The sequence below is a fragment of the Grammomys surdaster genome, unplaced genomic scaffold (genome assembly GCF_004785775.1).
Source record: "Grammomys surdaster isolate TR1022 unplaced genomic scaffold, NIH_TR_1.0 206, whole genome shotgun sequence".
NCBI classification, from domain to species: domain Eukaryota; kingdom Metazoa; phylum Chordata; class Mammalia; order Rodentia; family Muridae; genus Grammomys; species Grammomys surdaster.
The window spans coordinates 4,117,228-4,127,594 of NW_021604651.1; the positions used below are offsets into that span (position 1 = coordinate 4,117,228).

The 10,367-nt window shown below is 40.8% G+C and overlaps 1 pseudogene; it reads right to left on the reverse strand.

The window, feature by feature from the left end:
• Positions 1-1,024: 1,024 nt before the first annotated feature.
• Positions 1,025-10,367, reverse strand: part of LOC114624401 — a 95,440-nt pseudogene continuing 86,097 nt past the window's right edge.

Sequence of the window (10,367 nt, forward strand, 5' to 3'; positions counted from 1 at the left end):
TGTAGAAGATGTTCTGATTTTGTGTCCTATGGTGAAGAGACAAAACATGATAGAAATATAAAGGACATTTCAGCTCCTGAGCAATTGGGTGACTGGTGGTACCAATGTCTGAGCTGAGAAGGACTCAGGGAGGAGGCCAGACCGTGGAAGGACAAAGGAAGAGAATTATTTGTATAGATTGAGTTGTAGTATCTGTTAGGCCATCAGCTAATAAAAGATGCATTTTTATATAAAAGCAAGGAAAGGGAGAGAGAATTAAGATAGCAATGTTGGGAGACAGCTGATCAGGTAGGAGAACATTCCAAATATTTCAATAAAAAAAGTTCCTTGGAACCTTTGAAGGAAACAATGAAAGCTTTGAGAATTAGTCACCAGGCTTGAACACTATCAAGGCCTTGAGGAGAGGTCAGAGGGTACTAGGTCCCAAAGAACAAGGGTCGATGAAGAGGAAATAATAACTGTAGATCGTGCTTACAGAGTCTTCCCACAAGTATATGAGACAGAGAAAGAGACTTCGTGCTGAAAGGGACTTTTGTTTTAAGATTATAAATGTGAAATAACTTTCATTTTCTTGTCAAATTCCATATACACACCAAGTTAACTATTTGGGAGGCAGGCACTAAAGCAGTATCTTTGAGGTAATAAGCAGACATGTGTCTGGACTGGGCACTTGGAATGTGGGTATGTGGTGGAGGGTAACTTTGATTGACATCCTAAAGAAGGGCTGAGGCAAATGGGTATAAGTTACTTATAAAGATCGAATAGGCTGATTAAGAAAATGTGTAAGATTTGCAAACATACATTTGAAGTGCAATTAGTCATCTGATCTTTGCTCTATCCCTGCTCAGTTTCTCAAGGGCAGATGTTGAGATGGGTGGGTGCTGTTAAATAGATAGGGTTTTCTTTCTTTCCTTCCTTTTTTCTTTCCTTCTTTCCTTTCTCTCTTTCTTTCCCTCTTTCTTTCTCTCATCCTTCCTTTCTTTTTCAGATGGTCTATTATTGAAATATTATCTCTTGTTGCTTCTTAACTAGCTGGGGGTTCCACTGCACCACTGTTGACATTATCTATGATTTCATGAAGGTGGTGGCTACCCACATTGCACCCCAGAGGCTGTGTACCCAGGGTCTCCTTAACAGTTCTAGAAAGTTCTCTGGATAAAGATTAGTGTCAAATCTGCTGGGCAATGTTGACAATCTCATCAAAAGTGACATTTCCACTGTGTTTAATGTTCTGCTGTTACTTTCTGTCTCTTGGCAGCTCCTTGAGGGCTTTAGTGGTCAGCAGAGGCAGAGGGCAGTATCTCAATCTGGGCCTGTCTCTCCTGGATGGTCAATTTCACTATAATCCTCAGACCTTTTTGGTCACAGGTTGTCTTGGCAATGTCATCACTAATGCCATTTTTTTGAGACAGACCTAGGGTACTGCTCTTGAAACTTAAGGTAGATGTGGTGCCGCAAGCCTCTGATTGACCTCAGGTACATAACTTTGATCTCATTGATTGAACTTGGATTGGATGGTGGAGGTGCCTGGTGTCAGACAGACCCTAATTCTGGACTACAGAAAAAAGTTGCACTGTAGCCTCCTGGAACCCAAAAGCCAAAAAAGCAGATAAATATTTTCTAAGTAAACAGATGACAAGAGAGATGGGCAAGAAGGAGATGAGGATCTTGCAATAGTGACAGCTCATGGCAGTAAGATGATGAAGTTATACAAGAAATAATGGATAATGAAAACAGAGAATCAGGGCCCTACACAGCATCTGGAGTGGGTGTGTAGGACAAGCTGAGCTGGGAAACGGGTGTGAAACTGGGAGGCTATTGGCAATGATCAGTCTAGGATTTGACCACAGGAAGTAGTTTGTGAGGGAAATGGATCAGATAACAGGAATTGAGGTCACCAAGATCTAATGGTTTCTACCATTTCTTTCTATGAAATGGTAGAAAGCTGACAAGCCTGGAGCTCAGGCAGGAAGTCACTGCAATTGAGTTATAGTGAGAGTTTCCATATGATAGCATGTACTTTAAAAGGTTGTATTTTTATTTATGTGTGTGCATATACATGTGTGTATATGTGTGTGCATGTTTCACAGAGGCTAGAAGAGAGTGTCATATTCTTTGAAGCTCGAGTTAACAGTCAGTGAGTGCTGGGACTCAATCTGAGGTCCTTTGGAAGAGTAGTATTCTCTACACCACTGAGTCATCTCTCTAGCCCCATAGAGTATGCTTTTTACAACACCACATGGTCTCATCTATATGTGGAATCTAAAGGATGAACTCATAGTAAAGAAGTATTGAAGAGAACTGTGGAGACAGGCTCTGGAGTGAATGGGGAATGGATAGATGATGTTAACCAAAGGACACACATTTAATAAGTTGAAGAAAACCATTCTGCAACATGATGATTATAGTTAATGGTGATGTGTTATGTTTTGGAAAATTGCTGACAGTAGATTTTAATCATGCTCACTGTAAAAAATATTAAAAAATAAGATTAATGTATGTTAATTAGCTTACTTCAGCTATTCCATTATATATACATATTTCAAAACTTTATGATATAGATCATATATAGTGTTTATCAGTTGAATTAATTAATTGCTACTGTCTTGAGAATGGTCTCATTATGTAGCCCTTGATAGCATGGAAATAACCGGATCAATCTGGACTCTAATTCACAGGGATCCACCTTCTTCTGCCTCCGTTGTGCTGGGATTCAAGTGCCACCATGCCTAAGCAACTAATTGATTTGTAAAATAATTGGGAGGCAATAAATTTCTATGCTTAGGCCAGAAATGAAAATAACAAGTTTGTGTTTAGTAGTGGAATAGCTGCAAGAAGAAAGAGTGAGGTGGGAAGACCCTCACACCACCCTAATACCAGGAAGTCTATGAATAGAAAAGAACAATCAACTTCTAGTAGATGTCTTTGGAAGAAGAGGACTAGACATCAGCACCAAGGTGGACTGGCCATTTAAAGATGCATCTGAGAGCTCCTGTTCATGTCAGACTTGGGTCCACAGAGTAGATGTTAGATAAGGCTTGGTAACCAAGATTCCACATGGTCCAGCTGAAGAGGACCCCGAGAATTCTAAGCCAGAAGGCATGGTGCTCTACAGTCTGGTGCCATTGTGGTTGCCCCTTAGGAGGAAGATGAACAGCTTAGTTTACAATTTCAGTCTGCTAGATGATGGCTTGTTACGAAGGCAGCTGGATTGCAGTAGCAATAGGAGGTGAGGGAGGGGAAGATGGAGCAGAGGCTGAGGTTTACTGCTAGGAGCACAGAGAGTTCTTTGAGTCCTCCTGACTCTGTCTCTTAAAAAAATCTTTATATGTTATGTGTATGGGTGTTTTGCCCTGCACTTAAGTCTGTGTGCCTTGTGTGTGCCTGGTGCCTACAGAAGCTATAAGAGGGCATTTGGTCCCCTTGAACTGGAGCTACAGATGGTTGTAGCTACCATGTGTATACTAGGAATCATACCCTGGTAGTCTGGAAAGAGTAGACATTTAACCACTGAGCTATCTCTCTAACCACAAGTCTTCATGACTCTTAATTCCAAGGACTACATTTCTTGTTTTGCTCCTCTCCCACAGTATCTAGCAGAATGTTGCACCTGTAACAAGTGCACACTAAGTAATGGTTGGGTCAGGAAATGATTTGCATGTCATATCAAGGATTATATAGAATAGTGTTTATGATAGGTGGCTAATTATGTGGTGATAGTGACAAATGAATTGCAGCTGCAGACATCTGGCATTATGTCTCTCCTTGGATATAGTCTAGCTTTGTGTCAAGCATGACACTTAACTATGTCCCTCATTGTAAGGGCAAGAGAACTACTGTCACTGCCTGGCAGGAATTTTGAGCATAAAACTCAGAGTTTAGCTGAGGGTGTGGATAGTACTTAACACTCATCACAGACCAAGTGCTGTATTCTCCCAGGAGCCCATAATCCAGGGACTAAGTCATCTCCAATTTGCACTCAGTGCTGCCCGCATACTGAGTCCTGTCTCCTCCCAACAGCCTGTGATGGGAGAACTAAGTCATCTCCGCTTCACGGATGTGAGGCCATCAGGGCTTCACTTCCTACCAAAATGTGGCTGACCATGCCCCCTCTCCCTCAGTAGTCGACCCTTGAAAGTATACTCCCTCAGGTTGGTGGCTCCAGGAAACTTTTTCTGGGCCCTCAGGGTTTGGCCATTTTCACCTGTCCCTTCCATACCTAAACCACACCACTGACATTCATACGAGCTACCACTCATGGACTTCTGTTTCATGTAAACTAAGGTTGCTGCTAACGGGATGGTCACCTCCTCAAGGCATATCAGCCCATGACTATCTTCCACTGAATTTATTATCCTGAACCCATAGCTGAGAATGTTCTTTTACTCTGTTGCTGTGATAAAATTGACCAAATGTGAGGAAAGGATTTGTTCCATCATACAGTTTATAGTCCATCATTGAGAGAAGTCAGGGCAAGAACATGAGCAGGAACTTGAAAGAGGAACCCCTGCTGCTGGCTCGCTTGCTCACATTCTCAGCTGGCTTTTTTGTAGAACTCACATATCTAAGGATAGTACTGCTCCTAATGGGATGGAGACGTTCACATTAGTTAGCAACCAAGGAAATTTCCCACGGACATGCTCACAGGCCAAAGTCATTCTGGACAGTCTTCCAATAGTGACTGTTTTCAGATAACTCTTAAGCCATGTTGGTAAAAGCCAACCAGAACAAACATTATACATATCAAGGTCCCAATGCATGATGTTGATGCCTGGGGCTTTAAAAAAAATCTTTCTTAATTCTCTGATTTTATGCATATGTGTGCATACACGTGTGTGTGTGTGTGTGTGTGTGTGTGTGTGTGTGTGTGTGTGTGTGTACGTATTGTTGGAGGCCTCACTTGATGTTCCATGGTCACTATTGATTTTGACTCTATGAGAAGAGACACACACTGGCTTGTGGTTTGTCAATTGGGCTAGTCTATCTGGCTGGAGAACCCTTAGGGTCCTCCATTCTCTGCCTTCCCAGCACTGAGATTACAGGTGTGCACCTCCACACCTGGCTTTTAACTGGGTGCTGGAGAAATAATTCAGGTCTTCGTGCATTCTAGGCAAGCACCTCAATGCCTCCCCAGCCCAGTCCTTAATAGTTCTTATGAGGTACCTATGTGGATATAGGATGCTCCACATCCAAACTTTGTGCTGATTGGTGGATATGTGTGTGCATCTTTGAATGTAAGATTTACACAGTGCCCAAGTGGCTACATACACAATGGAGTCGAATGAAATCCATTCATTATCTAATTATGTATTTTTAGATTTCAATTTCCTGGGTCTCACCTTTAAGCTATAATATCAGATGTCTGAACTCAATTCTGTAAGTTTCCTTTGACTATAGATTCCCCAAACTTCTGGGATGTGGGGATATGACCAATATAGGATGTCCCTGTTATGTGTGCCCAGATAAATTCCCAATTAATTCAATTGGTTCTCCCAATGAGACTAAATAATAAGCAATATTATCCTCATTTGTGGATGAAGAAACTAGGGTTCAGAGCAGCTAAGCAACCTGCCTCTGGTCACACAGTTACTAAGGGAAAGAATAGAGAAGCCTACCAGGGTCCTGCTGAAACCAGTGCACACTACTCCCCGCCATTACTATCACTCTCTCTCCCCAAAACTCTGCCTTAGAAGTAATGAAAGATATATATTTTTGTTTGATAAAATTTTTCATCCTGCTTCTTCACTAAATGGACTGTCTCAGGCTTAACCACGTCAGAGAAAATCCCAAGGCCATTAGATCTGAAAGCTGTCTCCAGCAGCCCTTTCTTTGGTAGGCCCATGTTTGGCTGACTTTAATTTGTCATTCATTAAGCCTAAAGGAACGGGAGAAGAGATGTCTTTGACTTTGCAGGAGCCAGAAGAGCAAAGTTATTGCCCATCCTCAGTGTAATCAGTTGGGCTGTGCTTGGGTTTGAGAGTTTGGCAAAGGTTCAGAGCTTTACATTTTCTGTGAAGCCATTGCCCATTCCTGTCAGGAGATCAGTAAATTTTGAAAGAGATTCCAGAACTGATGGGTGAGTCACAGACGTCTGGACTCCACAGAGCCTTGCTTGTACAATGCACTGTCCAGATGAAACCCTGTGTTCTTTGTGTTGTGTGGATGCTTGCCATCAACCCTGTAGGGCTGAGTATGGAATGCTGATGGACAGGAACACAGAGAGTCATAGAAAGGACATCTAGAGGTGTCTTCATAAGGTTTCCAGAGGTGAGTGTGACTTCCTTCAAGTGAGATTCAAATACTGTTGAGACAGAGTTCAAATACCTGCTTCCTTCGCCGTGGTATACATGCTGCCTCCCTTCACTGATCTTCATTTGAGTTTTCTTACAAGTCAGAGACAATCTCAATAGGTCAGGCTGTAGTGGAGCGAGGTACTGTCATGCAAATAACAAATACATCCTATATTGTAGGATTTGTGAGTACATGTATGTGCATGTTCATTTGTATGAGTACAAGTACATGGATGTACACATACATGTTTACATGTATGTCTCCGCAAGTGGAGTCTAGGAGGTCCACACCGAGCTTCTTCCTAGATTGCTTTCTACCTCATTGTCTTTAGACAGAGACTCTCAAAGATCATGAAGCTCATTGATTCAGCTATACTGCCTAGTGATTGAACCCTAGGGATCCTTCCTCCTGATTCTACCTCCTAGCATTGGGATTACAAACATATATGTGCCATTAAAACAAAACAAAACCCACCTCAGGATACTTTCTGAAGGTTTGGTTGTTTGCATTGGAATAGGTTCCATGGGCTCATATGTTTCAATGCTTGGTCCCCAGTTGGTGGAATTGTTTGGGAAGGACTGGGAAGTGTGGCCTTGTCAGAGGACATGTGTCACTGGAGGTGGACTTTGAGGTTTGAAAAGACCACTTCATTCTGTTATCTGACTTGTAGTTGGTGCCTTCACATGTAAACAAGCTCTTGGCTACTGTTCCTGCACCATGTCTGCCTGCCTGCTGCCATGTTCTCTTTATGATGTTCATGGACTCACCCTCTGAAACTAGAAGCAAACTCCCAGCTAAATGATTTCCTTTCTACATTACTTTGGTCATGGGTTCTCTATACTTCAATAGAAAAGTACCTAAGACACCTGGCTTCTGGGTACTCAACTTGGGTCTTCATGGTTACATGACAAGCACTTTACTAAGTAAAGAAGTTTAAATATAAATATTTGATATGCAGGATACTTGATATGAGACCCCAAGGAGGTCACAACACACAGGTTGAGAATCACTTTTCTAGCTTATAACTTGTATATTAGATTCAATTTGATGGTTGGTGTCAGTTGTATAGATCTCTATGAGGGTTTGTGTGTATAGTCTCAACTTGTTTACAAATGTGTGTGTGTGTGTGTGTGAGTGTGTGTGTGTGTGTGTGAGAGAGAGAGAGAGAGAGAGAGAGAACTTCTCCAGACTACAACATTATTCTTTCTATAAATGTATATTAGCACTACTATACACAGACTCTGTCCTAGCTCGTCTGTTATTGCTTGTTTCATAAATAATAATGTTGCCAGGTGGTAGTGGCACACGCCTTTAATTCCAGCACTTGGGAGGCAGAGACAGGCGGATTTCTGAGTTCGAGGCCAGCCTGGTCTACAGAGTGAGTTCCAGGACAGCCAGGACTACACAGAGAAACGCTGTCTCGAAAAACCTAAATAAATAAACAAATAAATAAATAAATAAATAAATAATGTCCTCAAATTTTCTCTAACACCATCAATTGTCAGGAGAGTTTTGGAAGACTATTAAGCTCTTTTAAAAGAAAAACAGTGTGTGTGTGTGTGTGTGTGTGTGTGTGTGTGTGTGTCACACACAAGTACAATGCCATCAAAGGACACAAAAGGGTGTTGTCGTTTGGAGCCAGAGTAACATGAGTTGTGGGCCACTTGAAATGGGTGCTGAACCAAACGCTGGTTCCCTGGGAAAACAGCAATGCTCTTAATTATAAGCAGTCTCTCCAGCTCCTAAACTCTTTTAAAATAAACTTTATAAGGAGATTCTCTCCTGAGAATTAGTGTTTTCATTTATCAGAAGATGTTCTGTGAAATGACAAGATAAAGCTCAAGCTTTCTTGTAAAGAGAAATATAAGAAAACTTTGTTTATTTTGTGTGGCAAGGATTTGATTTCTGGTGATTGCCAAAACTCAGGTGTTCAGGATATGCTGTGTGATAGCCATCAGTGCCAGTGAAGTCAATTCCTTCCTTCCTTCCTTCCTTCCTTCCTTCCTTCCTTCCTTCCTTCCTTCTTTCTTTCTCTCCTCCCTCTTTCCCTGTCTACCTGCCTGCCTTCTTGCCTTCCTTCCCTTTATTCTTTAATGAGTGGGACTAAAAATTTTACATTGAAAAATAAATTAGCTTCTTTTTAAACAAATTTTTCCATGCTCAATAAAATTTAAACTTTGTTTAAAATGAAAAAATGTCAAACATTCTGAGCTTTATAAAGAACTGTGTGACAAAAGAGAAACATAAACTATGTAAATGATACAAGTTTATCACAATATTATTACAATGCTTAAAAGGGGGTTATTTTTATCTATGAGTACGTGTGTGTGTGTGTGTGTGTGTGTGTGTGTGTGTGTGCTCATGTGCCATACCTGGGGAGGTAAAAGGTGGTGTTGGATCCCTTGGCGCTAGAGTTATAAGTGGTTATGAGTCCAATGTGGGTACTGGAAATTCAACTCTCATTTTCTGGAAGAGCAGCAAGCTTTCTTAACCACTGAGCCACTTCTCCACAATGCATACTTTACTGATATAGTAATTAATGAATTTATTAAATTCTTTTTTATCTGACAAGCAATGTGCTTTGTTCTTTGGATTCGTCCCTTCACTTGACTTCTATGATCTCACAGTGAGGTAGATACTGTTCCAAGTCCTTCTTAGGTGAGGAAACTTTGAACAGAGAAGGTGACAATTAACTCAGTTTTAGCCAAGTGACAATGCCAGACTGTCTGTCTCCAGAGTCTGCTTTTTCTGCCACAGTAAATATGGAACAGAGGACCATGGGCCTTGGAGACAGAACACCATGGGGTTAGAATCCTGACTCTGCCACTTACTGGCTCTATGACCTTGGGCCACACTACATATTCAGTGTTGCTCTGTTGCAGACTACTTGGCTGGTAGACAATTCTATATTGATTAGGAAAGATGCCAACTGCGTAATGATGCCAACTGCGCCACTGCATGGTACTGCATAAAAAGACCTGTATTAACTCATCAATGAGAACAGGAATGTGTTGGTAAATGTGAACAAAGGGCCCTGGAGTTTGAGAATGGGGAATGTTCCAGATTTATATATAGCGTCCACTGATTTTTTTTGTGTGTCAAACATGCTACCTCTGTAGTGAAATGTAGCTTAATGTCTAGTTGTAATGAGAAACATGGACATCAACTTACAAATGACAGAAGCTTACTCCAGTTATCACTGGATGACTTCAAACTCTACACCAAGTCTGGACTTTAGTTTCCAGAGAATATCTGCAGTCAGGCAAGTTGTTGGATGTTTAGTAGACTAATGCACACACAATGATATTCATTACTGTTCAATACGTAAAAACATGGGAACAACTTAGTGACCTACAGTGAAGGAATGGAAGATATAACAATATAATGTAAAAGGATTCACATCAGTCACCACAGAGTGTTGCCAGCTTTGAATCAATGTGTCAAACTCTTTATTTTTGTGGTCACATACTGTCCTGGCTACATTCAACAGGTAGAACATTGCATTGCATGGGCTTCTAAATATAAGAGCAGACAGATACAAAATATAGAGGGTAAGTAGGGTATATGCCAAGACAGTGCCAAAGAAAAATTCAACTTTATACTAAAAATTTCAATTTGGTCTATTGGTGATTCAAAGTATATGGTCACAACAAGTAATATGAAAATGGAACAGATGATACATGAAAAGCTCTTAGCAATTACTGACACGCAGGCAGTGTTAACCGAGCTACAGTTATCAGTGTGAATATCTCTGGTGTAATGTAAGGAGGACTGTGGTCATTAGACTTTATAGATAGTACATTGATTTGAAAAGATACATACAGTACAGTACAAAGCAGACTCAATATAAATTATGACCCCATTTTTAAAAAGAAAATGTAAATCAGTTTTGGTAATAAAAAATTATATGAAACATAATTATTTTTTTAATGGATGGCATGATATTAGAGAATTCCAGGGTTTTGTCGTTGTTGTTGTTGTGTTTATAAGTACATGCTAAGTTATTCCCTTAAAAGCTTAGGTCTTAGATCTCTCTCTCTCTCTCTCTCTCTCTCTCTCTCTCTCTCTCTCTCTCT